Here is a 12,400-nt window from a genome sequence, read left to right as displayed (position 1 = left end):
TATATTTATAACATGAATGAAAAAATTGGTATTTTACACACGTTCAACAATTTTATATTAAATCACTAAGTAAAGTGGTATACCTATCACTGTGATAAACTCACTGTTTACTTATTAGAACAAACTAAAATAACGTTACCTTAAAAAAAATGTTAATAATGCATCTTTACAGTTTTGGTAGTCAAAAAAACATTTTTTAAGCATGTTTTTCTATTTTTAATCTGAAAAAAAATTACACCCCTGAAATATCTACGAAACTTAGAAAGTGAAATTTTTGTTCCTCGCGGAATTTTTTATGATTTCTTACTTAGGTATATAACGAAGAATTATTTATAGGGGATTAATCGACGAAACCTTTATACCTATGGACGTTCAGCTAAACTCATCTTGAGAATTCTAAAAAAAATAATTTTGGGTGGGAATATATTCTTCTCTTCATTTTTAAGAAAAAGGAAAAGTTTTTTTTTTAAAAGCCTTTCAATTCTCTTAAGCTAATCAATTATTTTTGTTAGTTATGATGGTTATTGTAACTATCAACATTTCAGGTTTACCTTTGATCTAGACCTGCAAGACATCGTGCTTTATTGTTGTACGCTCCGATTATTTAAATGGCGGATTTACCAACAGTCATTCATGCATGCAGTACAAAGAAGAAGAGCTACATAAAATTAGAGGAAACGACGTAATTGCAATATTCAACGTTATTGATTAATTGTTGGAGGAAAAAAAAAATACAAATACATCATATTTTTCAAAGGTTTTTTAACAACTCATACTTGAAACATAACATCGGTATTGAAAATAAAAGAATTATAATTTTATACCTATCTTAAAGAATGTGGTACATACTTGCTAGTTCATAACGTTTATGCTATATTAAACCTGTTTTTTCTCCTGTAATATATTATTTAAATTATGTGATATCATTAAAGTATCAATAATAGAAGCAACAAATAATTTATAATAAAGTATTATAATATTATCATAGTTAGAAAGTGTTTTGTTGTTATACGTGTATGAAAAAAGAATTTCAACCACGATATATAGATGACATCATTTCAATAGAGAAATTGAAAATATGACAAGTATGGGGTTTGTGAAGGTGCATGAATATAGGACAATTGTCCCGAAACGTAGTAAAACGAAGAAAAATGTAGAATAGGTTATATTCATCTTTAGAAGTTTTTTAACCTCAACAATTCATACAAATTAATATAATATATCTTCCTAAAAAGAAAATCCAGAATCAATTATAATGTAATAACTGTAAGTATAAGGAAGAAGTATTAGATGAATGTAAAATAGAGATAAAATATAATAATATAAGGGAAAATATAAAAATAGAATAATATAAAAAAAAAAGGTTAATAGTATTTTTACTCTACTACTATAAGTTCTTGTTGATAATTTAATGACAGCATACTTACATATTAATATATGTAATGTAATCATTACATATATACTTACTTTAAATAATGTATAATAGGAGAAAAAACAGGTTTTTTAAACAGGTTGAATAAAATATTAAAAACAAAAGAAGTAAGTAACGAAAATTATTAATAAAAAGAAAAATTAGACAATTACTAATAAAAAAAATTAATCTAGATTAGTCTACAAGATTAACTCTTTAAAAAAATTTAAATACATTCAATTTATTTAGATATTTAAATGGAACCTCTTTTTATTTTTCAATTAAAAAGACAAAAATTAGTCAGTGAAATAAAGAAATATAATTGATAACAAAACAGGGAAATTTCTAAAAATACACATCTAGTCAATCATATGTGTAAATCGAAAATTGGTCAATTTAAATGGCAGTATACTCTATTTAAGAATTTCGTATTGGTATATGTACCTTAAATATTGTAGAAAAACTTTAGCATTACACTCAAATAATTAACAAATCGCGGTTCATTCGTAAAAGCAGTCAGACTTGTGATGTAAAGAACAATACAATTATTACATAGCATTATCACATGCATATGTAGGGAAAACATCTTAAGTAATTAGTAGTATTTGTTAAGTACTATAACAAATAATTATTGCATCGGTACAGAGCTGAGTATAAATTAACTGCGTAGTACAATGTTCGACCTGCATGGACCTGTGGGGTCCAAAGTTCAAAGTAGGCCTATTAAAATAAATAAATTTATTTATTTTTTTACAGAATACAATTGTTAAACATATTTAACACTATAAATGTGTATCTTGTAAATACGTATATATGTTTTGAATTAGTTAATTTGAAAGCCAGTATAATTTATTTTACTATTTAGTGAGTGTCTTAAATATTTTAGAAAAAAACTCTTTCGTAACATTTATAAAATTTAAAAATCTTTATTCATTTCTAGATGTAATGAATAAATGTAATAATTATTGTAAAGAGCATTGATATAGAGCTCAGAGAAGACATTATTTATTTTAAAATATTATATGTACCTTAACCATTGTTTGTAGTTAACATTTTAAACATCTCATGTGATTTCTAGAAGTATTAAATGATTGTTATAAGGAATAATTGTTGCGAACTGCACCAGAAAAGAGCTGGGGACGAACTAACTGCCCAGCACAATGTTCGACATGCACGGGCCTGTCGAGTCCAAAGATCAAAGTAGCTACATTCTAATAAAAAAATTTATTTACTTTTTAACTGAATAGTAGAATTATTAAACATTTATGTAGATCTTGTAAATGCGTATATTTAAAATTAAAATGTAAGTTTAAAAGTCAGTATAATTTATTTACTATTATATTAATTATTTTAAACAATTACAAAAAAATTGCAGTACATTTATAAAGTTTAAAAATATTTAATCATTTCTAGATGCAGTTAAACTTCTGAAGTAACGATAACTATAATAATTATTGCTAATGGAATAAGTAGAGAGCAGACAAAGATATTATCATTTATATAAAAAATTAATAGATACCTTGAATATCATAAGTAGTTAACATTTTAAACATGATTTATAGAAGTGTTAAACGATTGTTATAACGAATAATTTTCTTGAAGTGCGACGATACAGAGCTGTGACTTGACTAAGGCGAAGTACATAGTATGAACCTGTACAGACCTGTAGACTCCAAAGTTCTAAGCCTTTATTGAAATAAATATATTTATGTCTTTTCTAACTAAAAGTACTTTTTAGCTAGAAAATAAATAAATTTTCTTATTTTCACATTGATCATTGCACCCTGCACTTCTAATAAAAGAGCTAGCTTGAAAGAAAGTCATTTATTCATCCCGATTTTTTATTATTTAATGAAAACCTTGTATAATTACTAGTGAAATTGATGAGTATGCCAACTATATAAATACCGAACGAATAAAAAATACCGGTTGTTTATAAAAGTTTAAAAAAATACACATTTTTCATTTGGAGCTCCATATCTTTAAAACTACGTGTAACACTAGAAAACCCAAGAGAACATGATTTAAATCAGAATAAATTTGCTAAAATATGAGCCCTAATATTTACGTTGTTTAGTTTCCGAGGTACAATTTTTTTTATTCTTATGTGACATTTCATTACATAATAACGAAAATTCAATTGTTAATGAATTTATTATGGGCAAACTATATCTCAGGAATCATTAGACGTACAAGTGTTTTTAGCATTCAAATTACTGTAGTTTAATGTACTCTAAAATAGTTTATGTTCGTAGAAGTAGTTTTCACGGTATTTTCTGAAGTTTAACTGCATCTATAAACAAACTATAATCGCTATGCTATTTGAATGTATCGAAAAACTCGACAGGGTTCATGGTATGTACCACGTTTAATGTACCTTCAATTATAATAATTATTATAGCAATTAGATAGATAAGATATTTAATTATGTACGTCTTCAAATCATAATGAATAACTATTTGATATAATAATAACTAAATGTAAGACAAAATGTCTCTATAGTGTAATTTATATGTTTATATGTATTATAAAATATACGTATGTGTAATCATAATTAATAAATAATGCTGCATTTTAAATTGATCAATTCTCAAAGAATTTTTCTATTTATTTAGAAAAGAATTAATTATATGTATTTATTTCCATAAGGGCTGCTTTAAACTTGGGAGTCTACAGGTCCGTGCTGGGACCTGTTTCATAATAAAGTACAAACTAATACTATTAGTCTTGTAGATTTATCTTAATTCAATTACACGGACTTGTACAATAGTAACTTGTCCTTTAGAATTTTTTAATTCCTGTAATATCACTAATAGTAATCCCTACCATGAAAAAAATAAGTATTAGTATTATTACCACACTAATTTCTACACTTGTACTATCAACTAATACTATTAGCTTTCATTATGAAACAGGCCACTGGTGGTTCACACTATGTACTTCGCCTCAGTCAAGTTTCGCCACAGCTCTGGACCGACGCACTTCATGAAAATTATTCCTCATAACAATCGTTTAACACTTCTATATCTCATGTTTAAAATGTTAACTAGTTATGATATTTAAGTTATCTATTAATTTTTTATATAAATAATAATGTCTTTGTCTAGCCACTGCTCTCTACTTATACCATTAGCAATAATTATTATAGTTATCGTTACTTCAGAAGTTTAACTGCATCTAGAAATGAATAAATATTTTTAAACTTTATAAATGTACTGTAAAGGTTGTTTTAAAGTGTTTAAAATAATTGTTATTATAGTAAATAAATTATAATTTATTTTAAACTTACATTTTAATTTTAAATATACGCATTTACAAGATCTACATAAATGTTTAAAAATTCTACTATTCAGTTAAAAAGTAAATCAATTTATTTATTATAATATAGCTACTTTGATCTTTGGACTCGACAGGTCCGTGCATGTCGAACATTGTGCTGCGCAGTTAGTTCGTCTCCAGCTCTGTACAGGTGCAGTTCGCAATAATTATTCCTTATAACAATCATTTAATACTTTTAGAAATCACATTAGATGTTTAAAATGTTAACTACAAACAATGGTTAAGGTAGATATAATATTTTAAAATAAATAATGTCTTCTCTGAGCTCAATATCATTGCTAATCACAATAATTATTACATTTATTCATTACATCTAGAAATGAATAAAGAATTTTAAATTTTACAAACGTTACGAAAGAGTTTTTTCTGAAATATTTAAGATACTCACTAAATAGTAAAATAAATTATACTGCCTTTCAAATTAGTTAATTCAAAACATATATACGTATTTACAAGATACACATTTTTAGTGTTAAATATGTTTATCAATTGTATTATGTAAAAAAATAAATAAATTTATTTATTTTGATAGGCCTACTTTGAACTTTGGACCCCACAGGTCCGTGCAGGTCGAACATTGTACTACGCAGTTAATTTATACCCAGCTCTGTACCGATGCAATAATTATTTGTTATAATACATAACAAATACTACTAATTACTTAAGATGTTTTCCCTACATATGCATGTGATAATGCTTTGTAATAATTGTATTGTTCTTTACATCACAAGTCTGACTGCTTTTACGAATGAACAGTGATTTGTGAATTATTTGAGTGTAATGCTAAAGTTTTTCTAAAATATTTAAGATACATATACCAATACGAAATTCTTAAATAGAGTATACTGCCATTTAAATTGACCAATTTTCAATTTACACATATGATTGTCTAGATGTGTATTTTTAGAAATTTTCCTGTTTTGTTATCGATTATATTTCTTTATTTCACTGACTAATTTTTGTCTTTTTAATTGAAAAATAAAAAGAGGTTCCATTTAAATATCTAAATAAATTTAATGTATTTACATTTTTTTAAAGAGTTAATCTTAAAGACAAATCTAGATTAATTTTTTTTATTAGTAATTGTCTAATTTTTCTTTTTATTAATAATTTTCGTTACTTACTTCTTTTGTTTTTAATATTTTATTCACAAGGACCCTTCAATTACCATGATTTTAATAAAGTTTCGAATATGTTTAAAAAAAATAAAATTTAAATAATTGAGTAATTTTTATCAAAAACTAATGTATCCATTTCTTAAACGTAAAAGGTTTTTTGACAGATCAAAATTATACTCTAAAAACAATCAGTTTATTTCAAAATTAAATATTTTATCTTCTCAATTAGGTTTTATAAATCAATAAAAATTTAAGTTGTCTGTATGAGAGGCTTCTATAATATTTTTTCAATATTAACTCTCCAATAGTAGTTATGTTGACTTTTGAAAAAAAAAAATCCCAATTTCTGTTAAATATTTTCTATTTCTTATTACAATCGGTCCTACAATCATTAATTTAATTTTACACAGCAAATAACCACAATAAAAGGATATTATGTTCCAAAACATAATATAGTATTATGATTACTATTTTAATTATTTTTATCTTCATTTGATTATCAAAAATCTAGTTTTACCAAGTGTTATAGCAAAATATCCATCACCATCTTCCGTCGTACGAACGTCCTGTCCTATTTGTTCAGCACGCCATAGCCACTTGATCTTGTCCAGGCGACAGCATTACTCACGTAAGGGTGATGCTTTACTCCAGGCTCAGAAGCATCCTTTAACGTTTTACTAATCTGGTAGTCCCTCACACTTGGCTACGACCAAAACGACGTAATATTGCCCCTCTCATACTTGTTACACTCAACTTTGACTAATCTAGTGTTTCTCGTCTTCTATGTATTCTGCAGCCTCTTGCCGTTAATGATGTCCTCAAGTTCCTCCAGATCTATTGGTCTTAATTCCTCCGAGCCTCGTTGGACGAAGATTCCTTCATTTCGTGTTCCTCCACCACATTCTGTTCATCTTCCTCTCTCGGCGTCTACCCTCGTAGAAACTGTTTCAAGCCCCCGAACGGTTTCCCGCTCTTTTTTCAAGGTATTCAAAGTTTAAACTCGAGATAACCAATCAGCAACCAAATTTCTTTTGCCTAGTTTATATATGATTTTCATATTGCACTGTCTCAATAACTCCTTCTAGCCCAGGGAAAAGACTCCTTTAACTTTCCCACCCATTGTAGGGGTCTATGGTCAGTGTGTACTTTAACGATTAAATTAGGCTGTTAGGGTAATATATGATATCTAATCATCCCTTTAGGTACCAGCTTTAATATTTGTTGTTACATTGTACAAAAAACTTATGCATTAACCAGGTACTAATTCACATATAAGTTTAAATTCGATATTGCAATACCGTCAGAGCACGGAGATTATAGCATGTCCGTGGCCCGGCAGAACTGAACAGTTAACTATATAATATATAACTATAACTCACGATCTTTTTGGGTACTAATTCTAATATTTTAGTACCCATTAAGTTTCAACTTGGAATTCCAAAAGTGCCGGGCCAGGGACATGCTTGTGAAAAAATAAAATACCTTTTATCTCAGTAGCTATTTGGGCAATAATTCTAAAAAATGTTTACCAAATGGGTACTATTTAGTACCTAATGGGTGTATAAGTTTCAACTCGAAATTCAAAAAGTGCCGGGCCAGGTACTTGCACCTCAAACTTGCATCCTCATACTGTTTAATGTAAGTAGGATAGAACAATACTCAATAGCTATTTTCGGACAATAGCTTCAATAGTTTTAGAGTTTGGATGTGAAATGGAAATGGATGGATTTGAAAACTTCATGGAACAAGAAATTTATATTTAAGGGAATATCCGTAGTACATGCCTGTAAAAGTTTGAAATGTTTTATTCTATGACACAAAAGTACTTTAAACAAGCTTAGTCTTAATAGATCAAGTCAGGTGCCCGTCGAAGCAAAAAATTAAACAAAAAAGGCATAAGAAAATTCAGGATATTTTCTTTGAAAAAAAAAATAATAAATACAATTCCTGACATATTAAATAGGCTGTTAATTGAAACAGGTTCTTTCATTGCAGGTATGAGAAAATACAATCTTCAAACATTTTTCTCTCACCTGTTAAGTTTTATAATTTCCAAGGCGGGAAGTGATATTAGCCAGTATCAGGCGTGATATCACTAAATGTTTGTGATTAGAAATGATTTTGAGTTTCCATGACAAATGAAAAATACTTACAAAATAATTTGTAAAAACTTTAATTTATCTTTCAAGTATCGGAATATTTAATATTTGTAGTAAGGTATTTAATTTTATTTATTAATTTAATGAAAAGTGTTTTGGTATTAGTTATTGGTCGATTGGAAAATATAATCAATAAATTATTTATTCGTGTGCTTGTATAACATAATCTCATAATTGCGAATGATTAATGCAAGTTTAAGAAAATTAATTAAAAAAAAATATGTTGTTTACTATTTTAAGAAATAATACTTTTCTCAGATAAATATATTTATATTTATTTTTATACTATCTCTTTGACAATAAACATAAACTTTATGAAGAGGTTTGGTATATTTGTCCTCCTAGAATGTCAAAATTACACACTGTGTGCCTCCAACCACTGTAAGACCATCAAGATATCGATAAAAGAAATAATCTATTTAAATAATAACAATCAATGTTGAGAAAATTCAGTATGATTTTAATTACATTTAAAACTGATGCTTTGTGATTTCCAAAAATTGACAATCTCATCAATGTTGTCGGTTAGCGCACCAGTCATTAGTGTATACTAATAGCGCAAACCTTAAATTTCCAATTTAGTTAAATGAAAATATTTCAATTAAAACGACTTTATTGTTGTTGTTTTTTTTGTTTTTTTTTAGAGAGATTTTTCATCATCTTTAACTCATAAATTAATCATTCAAAGTATTTGAAGAAAACCCATTTGGACCAAATTTCTTAATATATATCTCTTTAATCATAAATATATAACAGTTTTATTATATATATGTGTGTATATATATATATATATTTTTTTTTTTAAAATAAAGTTGTTGAAAAAATGTTTTACATAAAAATATTGTGTGTAATGTGATCTAAATGGTTTTTTGATTGATATTTCTTAATTGAAAATATTTTATCTAGGACTAATTTTTTGTGTTGTTTGGTCGGAACGTTTTTATTTCTCAAAAAAATACTACATCACAAATATTGTTATTGATTCGCTTGTAAATTTTTTAATCCTTTATAAATAAATTCCGAAGACAGGGGATGTTGAATGCGATGAAGTAGAGCAGAGACTACACTGCGATCTGTTGGCACCCCCGCGAACTAACACTCAGGCTCTTTCATAATTAATCAAGTCCAAACCCAAGAATAGCTAACTTAGGTTTTGTCATTCCATGAGCCCGTCTATCATGAAAAACAAGTATTTTGTTTTTATGATTAATTTATTGTTAATGGTACATAACATTTTGAGAAAAAAATCATTATATGAATAACTACAATCATCATAATTGTAATAATATTTAAAATTTTAATGCCAATTAATCGATTTTATTAATATTGGATTTAATTAATTGCAAATTAATATTTAAATAAAATCAACCTTTATCTAAAATAATTGAACAAAATTAATAAAATGAAATACTTATCTTATTTTTTATCAGAAACAGTCTAAATTTACTATTCAATTCAATAACTGTTTTAACATAAATTATTATGCACATTATTGTATTTTTCTAGTGGGATACATTATTAATTACCAAATCAGAATTTTAAAAAAAAATAAGACTAAATTATGCTCAATTGCATAAAAATAAAACTATAGGAGAATACAAATTTTTATTGATTTTATTTGTAACTATTATATTTTAATATCTTATTATAATTACCCATAAAGTCCATATTTACGGAATATATTTTTAAAAACTACATAAATTAATACACCGTCTAGGGCAAAATTAATTTTTATTGTTATATTTTCCAAACTCATTTTAAAACCTTTTTAGCTTATTTTTAATATAAGAGTGATATATTTTCAAAATTACCAAAGGTAATGAGATCGAAATCTTAATAAAATGTCGAAAATATATATTATTATATAATTTTATTTTTATGCAATTTGGTCCTAAGAAGATTTCTCCCTCAATTATTTAGATTGATAGTTAGTAGTTCATGTATAAATAATTAGGCAATGCATTTTTACTTTTATTGCAATTTTATGTTATTCATTATTATCTCTCCTCTTGCAAATTACTACCATCTTTGAGAATCTTCTTCATCATATTCTCTGACACATGGGTCTCTGATTTATCACATATTTAATCAATATTAGTAAAATAATTTTCAGTATAATTAGTAATATCAACAATCAATATTAGTATAATTATTTTTCTCCTGATTGACAAAATACTTTATAAAATTGCAATGCTATTTGTGGGAGAAAGAAAATTTTAGATATAAGGATTCTTGAAAATGTAAAGGCTGGTCCCAAAACCTAGAAAAGAAGAGGTAAAATGAAGGAAAATTTTAAGTTATAATTAACTACCTGATTACTAATTAATAAGAGACTCATTGAGCTCGTGATAAGGTTTAGATTGTATGTACTCAAAGCATCCGAAAATCTCCTGCATCCATTTTTACTTAAACACTCTACAAAATATGGGTATGTCACTTACATATATATCGGTTTCAAGTCATGTAGGAATCGCAGGGAATGAATTGGCCGATCACGCTGCAAGAAAAGCACTCCCGTTTCCGGGGCGGGGTAAAGCAATTTTAACCCCATCAGAAATGAGCAAACCCTTTAAATAGGAAATCAAAGATAAATGACAATCTTTGCGGAATGAAAGCACAAGAAGTAAACTGAAAATTATTAACAGGACGCCAAGCTCTTGGGTACCTCCAACTGCAAATGCCGCAAGAAGGAGGTCGCACTAACCAGGCAAAGAATAGGTCACACAAGGCTCACCCACTCCTATCTTATTTAAAACAAAACGCCTCTGAACTGCCAGGAAATTATTGCAACAATAATTCGACAATTAGCCATATTTTTCAAAAATGCCCATATTTCACATCATGCCTTAATAGCTTAGGATTGAACCCAGATATTTCAAACACCATCGGAGACAGTGATGAACCAATAGAATAAGTGTTTCAGTTTTCAAAATCAAATCAGGTTTACTGACAAAAATATAACATGAATAAACAAAAAAAATTATAATAAAATTTTAACCAAATAATAAATAAAATTAAACAAATGTAAGCAATGATCTTTTGCGCCACTAAACAAAAACAAACAACCTGATTACGTATGATTTATATAATTTCCGTAATAATTTTAAAAAAAATATTAATATAAATATTTTTCTAGTAAATGGGTATCTTTTAATAAAAACACCACTAGACAATATTTTTACATTCTAGATTAGATTTTGAATTCATTGCTCCCTTATTTTTATATGTATATATATTAATATTTTATATTGATATACACACATATAATTAATAAATAAAATATTAATTATTCTGGTATTTTTAATACTAATTTATTACTTCATTATCCACAATTCTCTAAAATTTCAAGAATCCACTCTAAATGATTTAAAAAAATGATACGATATCGTCCTGTTGCCTATTCAAGCCAAATATTTTCTACTCCTTACATATGTAGTTGTGTATGTTGTTAATACACAACCAACATATTCGATTATTGTCACAATATTCTATATAAAAAGAGTGAGAATTAAAATGTATGAATAAAATAATAGAAATATAGAGTAATGTTTGAATACGTTAGTGCCTATTAATTATGCGATCTATACTATAATTATATGATTTAAGTTGTACAACTGCAGGAATTTTGTTTGAATAATATTTTCCTAAATATGGTAGTAACTAATTTCTAATTTCCATACAAGTCAGTTGATCATTTATAATTTTTAATTAGTGATCTTATTTATTCAGTTAGGCCTTTTTCGCATTGCGGGGATACTGGAAAACAACGTTCAAAGGCAATCATATCCAAGATATGTCGATTTTTTTAGTTCGATTAGTTTAGTCGATTTTCCACTTGGGAATTCGAATCGACGTTATATACCTAAATATCATATCGATATGATCATATTGTTACTAAAGAAATTCAAATAACTTAAATAAGATATATTTATATTGTACATGATACTTTACATTAATTAAATAGAGTTTTGTGAAGACCTGAATAAAATTTAAAATACGTTTATCCCAGTCCTTTCCCGCGGTACCTACGGTAATTTTTATAATAAATGATTTAATAATTATATTATATCATTCTCCGATAAAGTAATTTTATCCACTTTTTAATAATTTTAATGGCACAATATACATACATTTTAATATGGCTTGAGTTGAATACAAATAACTAATACATACATAAAATTGACAAATTTTTTACATTTTTTTTCGAATTGTTCTTTTATTTTTTTATTTTATTTTATTTTTATACCAGATCGGCCTGGTGGGCCTTACATGGTTGGTATAACTTATATTATATATATTTTTTAACAGTTGATTATGAGGGGGTATAGTCATACAAATGAAACCCCCAACTATATAATATGTTTTTATTAAAA

This window comes from Halyomorpha halys, unplaced genomic scaffold, assembly GCF_000696795.3.
Source record: "Halyomorpha halys isolate HHAL.00 unplaced genomic scaffold, Hhal_1.1 Scaffold362.1, whole genome shotgun sequence".
Taxonomy (NCBI): Eukaryota; Metazoa; Arthropoda; class Insecta; order Hemiptera; family Pentatomidae; genus Halyomorpha; species Halyomorpha halys.
Note: the sequence above shows the minus strand (reverse complement) of the source record.